The sequence below is a fragment of the Pleurodeles waltl genome, chromosome 4_2, assembly GCF_031143425.1.
Source record: "Pleurodeles waltl isolate 20211129_DDA chromosome 4_2, aPleWal1.hap1.20221129, whole genome shotgun sequence".
Classification (NCBI taxonomy): domain Eukaryota; kingdom Metazoa; phylum Chordata; class Amphibia; order Caudata; family Salamandridae; genus Pleurodeles; species Pleurodeles waltl.
This window is the reverse complement of record NC_090443.1, coordinates 1006128918-1006140739: the sequence shown is the minus strand read 5'-3', so window position 1 is coordinate 1006140739 and position 11822 is coordinate 1006128918. Positions and strand designations below refer to the sequence as shown.

The 11822-nt window shown below is 44.6% G+C and overlaps 1 non-coding gene across 1 annotated transcript; it reads right to left on the bottom strand.

Moving 5' to 3' along the window:
* Positions 1 to 11440: 11440 nt before the first annotated feature.
* On the bottom strand, positions 11441 to 11556 carry LOC138294277 (U5 spliceosomal RNA). The gene has a single exon (XR_011203317.1). It is a non-coding gene; the product is annotated as a U5 spliceosomal RNA (small nuclear RNA).
* Between the last annotated feature and the right edge of the window lie 266 nt (positions 11557 to 11822).

Here is an 11822-nt window from a genome sequence, read left to right as displayed (position 1 = left end):
CTTTTCGAGTGTATTTGGTGGCTTTCCACTTATTTTGACTTTGATTGGCTGGATACTACTGCTATTTCTTCTGATGCGCAGCAGTTTTGTCTTTTCAGCTAACCACTGCAATGGAGCCTCTGCCACCAGCTCAACTGTGCCTGTGAACGTATGGTTCAGATCTTAGATGCTTCCTTGGTGATGGAATTGGAGCGTGAGTGGTCATTGAAATTCCGACCACTCCTATGGTGCATGCAACCAGTCTTTCACTGCACATGGTGCCTCTTCGAATACTTGCCGGCAGTGCCGGTGCCTCCTGTGGAACAGGAACTGCTGATGTCCCCAATGTGGGTTCATTCACAGTTGTGCTCCTTGAGGCTAAGGCTGATTCGCGAGGCCTCTTACAAGACTTCCATGGTGACTGAGTTGGCTCGATACACCATGGAGGATGATGCTACTATGAGTGCATCTGCACATGCACCAGAGACTTCTACGCACTACTACTCCGTGGACCCATCTGCTTATCCCGTGATCGATTTAACATCTGATGATGTGGCCGCCCTTTGAGGGTCTATTCTGTTTAATGACTCCGGGGATGCTCTCCAAGATCATGACTATTCTAAATGATTTGATGATTGGCTTCAATTTAAATTTCAAAGTATATCTCTGTTGTTCTTACTTTGACGTGCCTTGCTTGTCATGGCTGACATTATGGGGCATATTTATACTCCGTTTGCGCCGAATTTGCGTCGTTTTTTTCGACGCAAATTCAACGCAAAACTAACTCCATATTTATACTTTGGCGTTAGACGCGTCTAGCGCCAAAGTTCATGGAGTTAGCGTCATTTTTTGGCGTGACCACCTTCCTTGCGTTAATGATATGCAAGGTAGGCGTTCCCGTCTTAAAAAATGACTCCGATGCATATGCGTCGTATTTATACTCCCGGGCAAAAATGACGCCCGGGAGTGGGCGGGTCTAAAAAACCTGCATTAGCGCCGGATTTTAGCGCCTGGGTCAGGGCAGGCGTTAAGGGACCTGTGGGCTCAGAATGAGCCCAGAGGTGCCCTCCCCTGCCCCCAGGGACACCCCCTGCCACCCTTGCCCACCCCAGGAGGACACCCAAGGATGGAGGGACCCACCCCAGGGACATTAAGGTAAGTCCAGGTAAGTATTTTTTTTTATTTTTTTTTGTGGCATAGGGGGGCCTGATTTGTGCCCCCCTACATGCCACTATGCCCAATGGCCATGCCCAGGGGACAGAAGTCCCCTGGGCATGGCCATTGGGCAAGGGGGCATGACTCCTGTCTTTGCTAAGACAGGAGTCATTTCAATGGGGGATGGGCGTCGTAAAAAAATGGCGCAAATCGGGTTGTGGCGATTTTTTTGCCTCAGCATGACTTAGCGCAGTTTTGCGTCAAAAAGTATAAATATGGCCCTATATCTTTCGATATGTTTTTAGCTATTGTTTGTATGTATTTTTATGCTTTTAGCTTTTAGTACAAAGCATTTTTTGGCGTTTGGGATTTTTTCACCCTAGATGGCGTCTAGTCACGGCGTCATACTTGTTACGGCAATGGGGACGGTGCAGTGAATCCTAATCCCCCGTCACCTACTGACTTTTAGCCTACTTAGCCTGCACTGTTTTAGCACATTTATTAAATTAATTTTTTTAAGATGGCTGCCTTGTTTTGACTTAGGCCCATGTTTTGCTTTCCCTTATCATTGCCACCGCGCTAAGGCGTCAAGACCAGGCGACAAATACAAACAAACTGAAGGTGTCCGCGTTAGGTACTTTCCCTCTTCACACTTTCGAGGGAATTGTTTATACTAATTACCGTCCCAAGGAAAACTTGTTATCTATTGTTTGGGAACAACCGACTTCAGGGGCCTAGGCAGGTCTGTATATATATTCCTCACTATAGATAGATAGAGGGATTCCACCAAATGCCATTGCTGCTATCGCTGCAGCACGTCGCCTTGACACTGACCCAGTCTTCGTGTTCCTGCGGAGTCTGAGCTAGAGACCTCATTCCAAGGTAACGAGGGTTAGGGGCTCTTCTCATGGACATGGCATTGGCAGATTGAAGAGTAACACACCTAGCTCTCCTCTGGGTTAGGCCTACCGACGGGGGTATTAGGACATATCACACATTTCATCAGATCGAATGATATTGCAAGATGCTGGGGGTCTTTGTATTAATAACTCTTGTCTTTTCCATTCTGTTTCTTGCATTGTTCATTATCCTAGTCATTGTAGCCCATGCAACTTATCGTAGATTGCAGTTTTTGATAAAATAAATATTATTGAACCTTTCACTGCAACAACTTCTTTGCCTGAGTATGATTGAGACTTGTTGTTGTTGTGACAAAGGGGTACTCTCCATTTAACCACGATATCCCCTGAGATGTCATGCATTTGAGTCCATGCGTAAAGACTGCCACAAATCATATCTAACCATTTAGGGTTTAGGTGAGGTGCTGCTTGTGAGCCGGAAGGGTTAAGACGACAGTCACGTTTTGTTGTAGGATTGGCATGGTCACCTACAAACATAAGTACTGTCATCCTAAATCAGCAGTCTTGCTGGGAGCAAAAGTCAAAACTACAAAAGGGCCAAAACACAATGTGGACACATCAAAATGATCTATTACAAAACTACCTGTGTTTGTAGGGGGACACCAGCATTTTTGGTTCCGGGCGTGGCAGTCATCTAGGGAAACCTACCAAACCCAGACATTTTTGAAAACTAGACACACAGTAGAGTCCAGGGAGGTGTGGCTTGCTCGTTTTCTTACCCAGACTCCTCTGCAATCCTCAAAATCTGCTCAAAAAAGCAAATTCTCCTCACTTTTCTTTGTATGATCACTGCACTGGCACAAATTTCTTACCACCCAGCTTCCCCCTCGGTCTTCCAAGTAAAATGATACCTCACTTGTGTGGGTCCCCAAAGCAGAGTCAGCCTAAACATGTATAAAAAAATGTGCTTTGCAGGTGCCCCTTTTGCAAAAACAGGTAGTTTTATAATAGATACTTTTGTTGTGTCCCTGTTATGTTTTGGACCCCTCCCTGTCGCAGACACAAGGCCTGCTCACACAAGTGAGGTACCATTTTTATCGTGTGTGGGGGCATACTGGGTGGAAGGACGTTTGTGGCTCCCCTCAGATTCCAGAACTTTCCATCACCGAAATGTGAGGAAAAATGTTTTTTTGGCAAAATGTTGAGGTTTACAAATGATTCTGTGTAATAGAACCTGGTGAGAGCCCCACAAGTTACCCCAACCTGGGTTCCCCTAGGTGTTTAGTTTTCAAACTGCGCAGGTTTGGTAGGTTTCCCTAAGTGCGGGTAAGCTACAGCCCAAAATCCACAGTTAGGCACTTTCCAAAAGACCCGTCAGTTTTCAATGTATAAATGTGATGTGTCCATGTTGCATTTTGGGGAGTTTCCTGTGGCCGGCAACAGGCCTACACACACAAGTGAGGTATCATTTTTATTGGGAGACATGGGGGAATGCTGGGCTCCCCTCAGATTCCAGAACTTTGCAGCACCGACAAGTGAGGGAAAAGTTGTGTTTTTTTTGCCAATTTTTGAGGTTTGCAAGGATTCTGGGTAACAGAACCTGGTGAGAGCCCCACAAGTTACTCCATCCGGGGTTTCCCTAGGTGTCTAGTTTTAAAAAATGATAAGATTTGATAGGTTTCCCTAGGTGCCAGTTGAGCTAGAGGCCAAACTCCACAGCTAGGCACGTTCCATAAAACACATCAGATTTCAATGTAAAAATGTGATGTGTCCATGTTGCGTTTTGGGATGTTTCTTTTCGCGGGCACTAGGCCTACCTACACAAGTGAGGTACCATTTTTATCTGGAGACTTGGGGTAACACAGAATAGAAGAACAAATGTTATTGCCCATTTTCTTTCTCTACATATTTTGCTTCCAAATGTAAGACAGTGTGTAGGAAAGAAGTCTATTTGACTAATGCTCTGTAATTCACATGCTTGTATGGGGACCCTAGAATTCATAGATGCTCAAATAACCACTGTTTCTCAACACCTTATCATGTGCCCATTTTGGAAATACAAAGGTTTCCTTGAGACCTATTTTTTACTCTTTATATTCCATCAAATGAGTTGGTATACAATGAAAACACATTGCAAGCTGCAGCTCATTTATTGGTTCTGGGTACCTAGGGTTCTTGATGAACCTACAAGCCCTATATATCCCCGCAACCAGAAGAGTCCAGCAGATGTAACAGTATTTTGCTTTAAAAAATCTGCCATAGAAGGGAAAAGATATAGAAGAAAACATGGACAAAAATGCCTCTTTAACTCTATTTCAATATTTTCTTATTTCAGCTGTTACCTTCTGTAGGACAGCCTTGAATGATCTACACAAATGACCCCTTGCTGAATCAGAATTTTGTCTACTTTTCTGAAATGTTTAGCTGTCTGAGATCTACCATTGGTTTCACACCAATTTCTGTCTCTGGAAGGAGGCTGAAAGAAAAAAATTTAGTAAAAATGGTGTATGTCCAGTAAAATGCCAAAACTGTGTTGACATATTTGGTTTTCTGATTCAAGTCTGCCTTTTCCTGAAAGCTGGGAAGATGGTGATTTTAGCACCAGAGACCCTTTGTTGATGCCATTCACAGGAGAAACCACATGCTTTCTTCTGGGGCACTTGTTTCCCATTTTTCCCAAAAAAAACAAATTTTGGCTGTATTTTGGCTAATTTCTTGGTCTCCTCCAGGGGAACCCACCATCTCTGTGTACCTTTAGAATCACTATGATGATGGAAAAAAAAGGACGCAAATTTGGCATGGATAGCTTATGTGGACAAAAAGTTATGAGGGCCTAAGAGCGAACCAGCCCAAATAGCCAAAAAAAGGCTTGGTGCAGGGTGGGTGGGAGAGGCCTGGCAGCGAAGGGCTTAACAACCAAGTGCTTTACTTTGTATGTTGTGCGAGGAGCGCCTTGTCCGTCCGGTGCAGCGCGTCTCCAGGGCTTCCACGACCATGTAATAAGTAGAGGTCCAATGAATTGGAACCTCCTGCCTCAGCTAATATTTTAGCATCTTGTTGAACCGCCGCTCATTTAAAGAGGTGATGTCTTTGCACCGGACGGACAAGGCGCTCCTCACACAACATACAGGGTCACCTTTGGAGGCTTATCAGGGCCTTTACCTCTTCAGTTCCGAACACTGGACCACTTAGCACTCGCAGATACCAGGCTCAGTGCATACCACCTACCTACCTTCATATCGGTTTGTTGCTATCTCTTCCCTGGCCAGACGGGCCCAGCCTTGATAAAGTCACTTGTGTGACGAAACACGTGTTGGCTGTTTTCTGCAACACGATACTAACCTATGACAAACTTGGTCTAGGAATAAAGACACCACTCAACACCAACTGAGAATCAGCGTCTTTTTCTCCGCTTCTGGATCCACACTACCGGAGATACTCTTCTCCCATACGTTTCTGGACTCTATACCTCTGTGTGCCTTGGTATTTTTTGCATTTATAGGTTTAGGGACCTCCAGTCCCTGCTCTGGTGGGAAACTGGACACTGGAAAGGGGAGTGTCCATCACTACCCCAGGGGCCCCTTGATTCTGCCATCTTGAATCCACGGTGGGCAGAGGCATCTGGGAGCATCTGAGTGGCCAGGTCAGGCAGGTGATGTCAGAGACCCCTCCTGATAGGTGGTCACCTGGCTAGGTGACCAATCCCCCTTCAAGGGCTATTTAGGGTCTACCTCTAGGGTGGGTCCTCAGATCTTACTTGCAAGATTCCAGCAGGACTCCTCTGCAATGTCTACTTCAACTTCTGCCCACTGGAACCGCAACTGGACTCCATAGGAACCTACAATCTGTAGCTACAACAATGACTCTGCTCTGCAACATTGTTTCTCTTGCTCCATCCAGCAACTGCAACATTTTCTCAGCTGTGCAACCTCTGAGAACAGCAAGTCTTCAGTCTGCACAAGAAGCAAGAAGGAATCTCCCTTGGAGTGAAGGAGTCACTTCCCTGCATCTGCAGGCACCAACTGCAATGACGTCCAGCTGTGTGGATCTCCTCTCATCCTGAGCTGTGTGGATCCTGCATCATGGGTTGTGGTCCAAAGTAGCCCCCTTCGTCCTCTGTCAGCTTTTCATCTTTGGTGAAGGTAAGCTCTTGCCTTCCCACGCAGGACAGTACTCCCATGCACCTTGTCTCTTGCAGCTACCTAGCTTGTTGGCATTTCTTCCAAGGGATCTTCAGGCTCCACGTAGCCCTAGCCCCCAGCACTCTTCCATGGGATGCACAGACCTCTGCTTGCTTCTCCTGCGACGTGGGACCTCTCCTCAGGTGTGCTGGGTGGGCCTGTATGTGACTAATGGGCTCCTTACTGTGGGTCTTCTGGGAGAGATGCCTCCTCGTCTTTGGACTCTCGTCACTGCTGAGGGTTGCCTGGGACTCCCCACGTGGGTTGAGTCCCCCTTTGACCTGCTGGGCCCCGGCAGCTCCACGTTTTCCAACCGTGGCATTTACCTTTGCCAAGGCTTGTTGGTGGTTTTTCCACACCACAGACTGACTGTAATCCTTCAAACGATGAGGAACATTGACTGCATCATCCCGGAACTCTTCATCTGCTCCAGTGCTGCAGTGCTGACTGTCTTCGTCTCACCGTTGACCAACTCCTGAATCCACAGACGGGTGGGTAATGGCTCCTGCTACCATCGGACACGCCAACTGGAGCTGGACTTAGTCCCCTTCTTTTCCAGGTCTTCCTCTTTCAGGATGCACCGTTGGTTGCTCGCAGTCTTGTCTGGGTCTTGCAATATCCTTCTCTGAATTCCTTTGGGGTTGTTTGGGGAAAACCAGCAACTTACCTCTTTCCTCCTGGTCGGTGGGGGCCACTCTGGTACTTACCTTAGGGGTTTCCTAGTACTTCCAGCTTCCCTCTACTGATTCCACTTCCTTGGATGGGGACCCGACCTTCGCATTCCATTTCTTAAGTATATGGTTTGGTCTTGCCCTAGTCCTTCAGTATTGCCTATTGCTTTTCACTGTTTTCTATTGCTTTTCATACCTATTTCTGATTACTACTGTACATACAATAAGTGTGTTTACTTACCTGCTACTGGAGAGTTGCCTATCTAGTAATTTAGCATTTGTGTCACTAAAATAAAATACCTTTATTTTTGTAACACTGTGTGATTCTTTCATGTGTGTAAGTGTTGTGTGATGACAGTGGTATTGCATGAGCTTTGCATGTCTCCTAGATAAGCCTTGGCTGCTCATCCACAGCTACCTCTAGAGATCCTGGCTTCTAGACACTGCCTACGCTTAACTAATAGGGGATACCTGGACCTGGTATAAGGTGATAATACCTTAGGCATTCACCACCCACCAGGCCAGCTTCCTAAAACACCTGCCTATTTTATTTTTCTAGTGAGACTAATCTAGCCCGAGATAGATGACTTTCCCAAATTCTTTTTGTCTTCTTTTTCTCTTTTGCCCCCATGTGTTAGCCAGTTCCCAGACGTGCTTGCCCAAATTTGCAATAGTAGTAGGCTGTCCCTAACCTTGTCCATCTAATTTGATATAATGATTTGTGAAATTGGCTTGACTAATGTCATCAACACGTGATTTGAAATCTGTTTCTGTTGCACAAATTGTTTCCATCCTAGAATGTGTAGAACATTTGGAATGCTTAGTGGTGTTGCTGTTAAGTAGATTAAACTTGTTTCATAGATTTGGTCAGCCTATTGTTTTTCTTTATTTGTATAGTTTAATCTTGCACAGAATTTACGTTACTTTGGCTCTGTGGTTATAATAAATCTTTGAAACTTCCCACAGATTGGAGTCTTGTTTCCCTGGCCACATTAGAAATGGTGTTTAAAGTTACTGTTGTATTGATTGAGATTGGAATGATTGTATACAGTTAACCACACTTCTCACTGGGTCCAAAGATCCCATCGACCTCAAGAAAAGCTCTTTTGAATCCTGGGAGGAGAAAACGGACTCACACATTAATACTAAGGGGCTGATTTTAGAAAAGTGGTATTGCACCCAGTGCAACACAACTATCCTTGCGCCCCTTAGCGCCCCCCTACCGCCACCATGTGTGCACTATGGTGCAGGGTAGGGGGAAATAGCGTCAGAATTCCTGACGCTACTGATGTACTCTGCAAAAGTAGCGCCAAAATTTTGGCGCTACTCCTGCAGAGTACATAGGGGCCCATTGTATTCAATGGAATGCCCCCTTTTAACACCTGCTCTGAGCAGGCGTTAAAAGTGCTGAAAAAAATGGCGCAAGGAAATCTTTTAGATGTCCTTGTGCCATTTTTGTGGTCCCCCTAACAGCAGAACTCCCTCTTGCATCCATTATGCCTGGCGCAGGAATAATGTAGCGCAAGGTTTTACAAAGTGGTGCAATGCATGCATAAATATGCTGCATGTAAAAAGCCATTTTAACCCCACCTTAGCGCAAAGAAAAATGACGTTGTGGGGGCACTAAGGTGGCGCTAGGGCCTCATAAATCAGGCCCTAAATTTCAAGAATAGAACATATTTATGTTGTTGTTAGCAACATGTCCAAGATGGGTCTCAGTCCACCATCCCACCAGCAATTGAACAAATAAACGCTATGATACTGCCATCCTCGCAGCTGAGCAACATGGTTAAACACATTGACAAAGCCAATAATTCACAAAGGCGAAATCTACTGGCTTTGCCAATTCTTATTAATTTGACTGCTAACTTTCCCAAAAAACAGTTGTAACGTTCCAATGTCTCACTGGAGCTCAGTTTGCCTTGTGGAGCATCCACCATGCAGAAGGAGCAGTACTATCTGTTGTTACTAGAGGGCAGGCTGCCTGACAACAACCAGCTTTGTTAGATAATTTGCATACCCAGGGAGAGGATGCAGCATAACGGTCTGAGCTGCCAACTCTGGAGCTTGGGAACCAGATTGGAGTCTCTGCATCGGCTCAACATTTTGGGCCAGATGTATCAAAAAAGCCTTTTGCGATTCGGTAATAGCGATTTTTAATAAATCGCTATTTCTGATTCGCAAAATGCTATGTATCATATTTGCAATTCAGTAGTAGCGATTTATTAAAAATCGCAAATGCTATTACCAAATCGCAAATTGCGATACCGGCCCCATTCGCTCCTATGGGCCTGTACGCCCATATTTGTGATTTTTTTACATTTCCCAATTTGCAAATTCCTATCTGGAATTCGCAGATTTGGGAAATGCAAACCCCAGGGTGCTGGGGGCCTAAGGCCCCCTCTGCTGCACCCCAAGACTTTTTTTAAGGACATGTAAGGCGCACACATGCCCCGGGGGCATGTGTGCGTTACACGTCAATTTTAAAAATGCATTTGAATGCATTTTTTAAATTTGCACATGGTTACCACCAAGTTTAACTTGGTGGTGATAGCGACTCCTTAATGTCAAATTCGCATTAAGGAATTGCTTGTTACATGTGGTTTAGAAATCGCAAATAAGGATTCCTTATTTGCGATTTCTTATTTAGAGAATCTCAATTTGCGATTCTCTGAACGGGCTTGCAAATTTAAGGAATCGCTATTTTAGCGATTCCTTAAATTTGCGTTGCGAATGGCTTTCATAAATACTGAAAGGCATTTTTGCATTCGCAAACGGCCATTCTCACCATTTGCGAATGCAAAAATGGATGATACATCTGGCCCACTGTGATTCTGGGCAAATGACTTCGGGCCAGATGTATCAAAAAAGCCTTTTGCGATTCGGTAATAGCGTTTTTTAAGAAATCGCTATTTCTGATTCACAAAATACTATGTATCATATTTGCGATTCGGTAATAGCGATTTCTTAAAAATCGCAAATGCTATTACTGAATCGCAAATTGCGATACCGGCCCAATTCGCACCTACGGGCGTTTTTTTGCCTTTCCCAATTTGAGAATTCCTAAATGGAATTCGCAAATTTGGGAAATGCAAACCCCAGGGTGCTGGGGGCCAAAGTCCCCTTCTGCTGCACCCCAAGAATTTTTTTAAGGGCATGTAAGGCGCACACATGCCAAAGAGGCATGTTTGCGTTACATGTCAATTTTTTTAATGCATTTTTAATGCATTTTTAAAATTTGCACATGGTTACCACCAAGTTCAACTTGGTGGTAATAGCGACTCCTTATTGCCAAATTCGCATTAAGGAATTGCTTGTTACATGTGGTTTAGAAATCGCAAATAAGGATTTATTTTTTGCAATTTCTTATTAAGAGAATCGCTTATTGCGATTCTCTAGACCAGCTCGCAAATTTAAGGAATCGCTTTTTTAGCGATTCCTTAAATTTGCATTGGGAATGCCTTTCATAAATGCTGAAAGCCATTTTTGCATTCGCAAACGGAAATTCGCACGGTTTGCGAATGCAAAAATGGATGATACATCCGGCCCACCTCTCCCTGTGCTTACTAAAAATGAATTTGTCTTTGTGTAACATAATTGGTGCTCATATAAAGCGATCCAATACCTTCGGGTCGAGTTTCTCCTATATAACAGGCATTTGCAATGCAATGGGTTTCGCGTTTGCTCGAGTTAGAGCTATTAGCTTTGTAAATTCTGAAATTGACTTTTCTTGCCACATAAATTGAAAAATAAAACAGTTGACAGAAGCTAGCTGATTCAAAGCGCCACAGCTGCCATGAGTGTGAAGGAGAGACACAAAAGGGAAAGAAAGTTCGCTTGCAATCAAACGTACCAGCAAACATGCATTATCCATGTAACGGCCGGTGTCTAAGGCGGTAACAAAACCGTCCCAAGGAGGGCCAAACGTAGAGCATTTACCAATGATAACAAAGGATTTCCGAAAGGCAAGCCCATGAACGAGTGATAGTGATGGGCGGTTGTATGTCAGAACCACATATTCCATTGAAACGCACACCGTTACTACGAGTGCGTTACAAGAATGCCATTACCACGCATATACCTGAACATGCGTGCCTTTACAATGAATTATGTTGTAAGAGCATGTGTTTTAAAGGCATATGCGTGGTAAAGATTTCCCCCCAAAGGCCCAATCCCCCCCAAGCCCAATAACCACCCGCACCCTAAAACCTAACCCCAACCCTACCTAAAACAGTACCCCCAGACCCAATCCGTGCTCTAATCCTGAAAAACGACCCCAAAACCCCCAAAAGCAGTCCCCCTAAGCCTAAACTCCCTTCCTATTTAACCTGAAAACCACCCCACACCCTCCTCCTCCCCACCTCCCAAAAACAATACCCCCCAAACTCACTATGCCCTCAAGCAGCACCTGCCCTAAAACCCAACCCCTTGCCATTCCCTCGCTAAAACAGTATCCCCACCGAAGACCAATCCTTTCTCCATCTTTAGCCAGCATTCTTACACCTAATCTGGATACCCACCCCGAGAAAACCTAACATTATAAAAACAAAAAATATCTAATTGGTAATTTTGTTTTCTTTTACTCAACATGGGTAACCTTGCGTTTAGCAAGGCTTTCAAAAATGTATGGAAACTCTTAAATATTCCTCTCCACGGAAATCTTTAGTAAAAGGCGAAAGATTTATTCGATTTGAAGAGAAGCCAGAGTATGCGCTTGAGGGCGCCTGTCTGTGCCGCCACTAAACACCCTTCTGCAGACTGTTAGGGCGATTTCATTTACGAATTTCATCTAAGAAAACCCTTTAAAACACAAACAATTTATAATAGCTGTTAAGCTAGTATATTGATAAAACGTTGCCACAAAAAGGAAACAACAGGCGAACTCATAAGTGACAGGAATTATGGGTATGTAAATTTCGTCATAGGTCACGTGACAGGAAAGGCTGCGCCCCAATAGTTTCCCTGTTCAAGTGTAA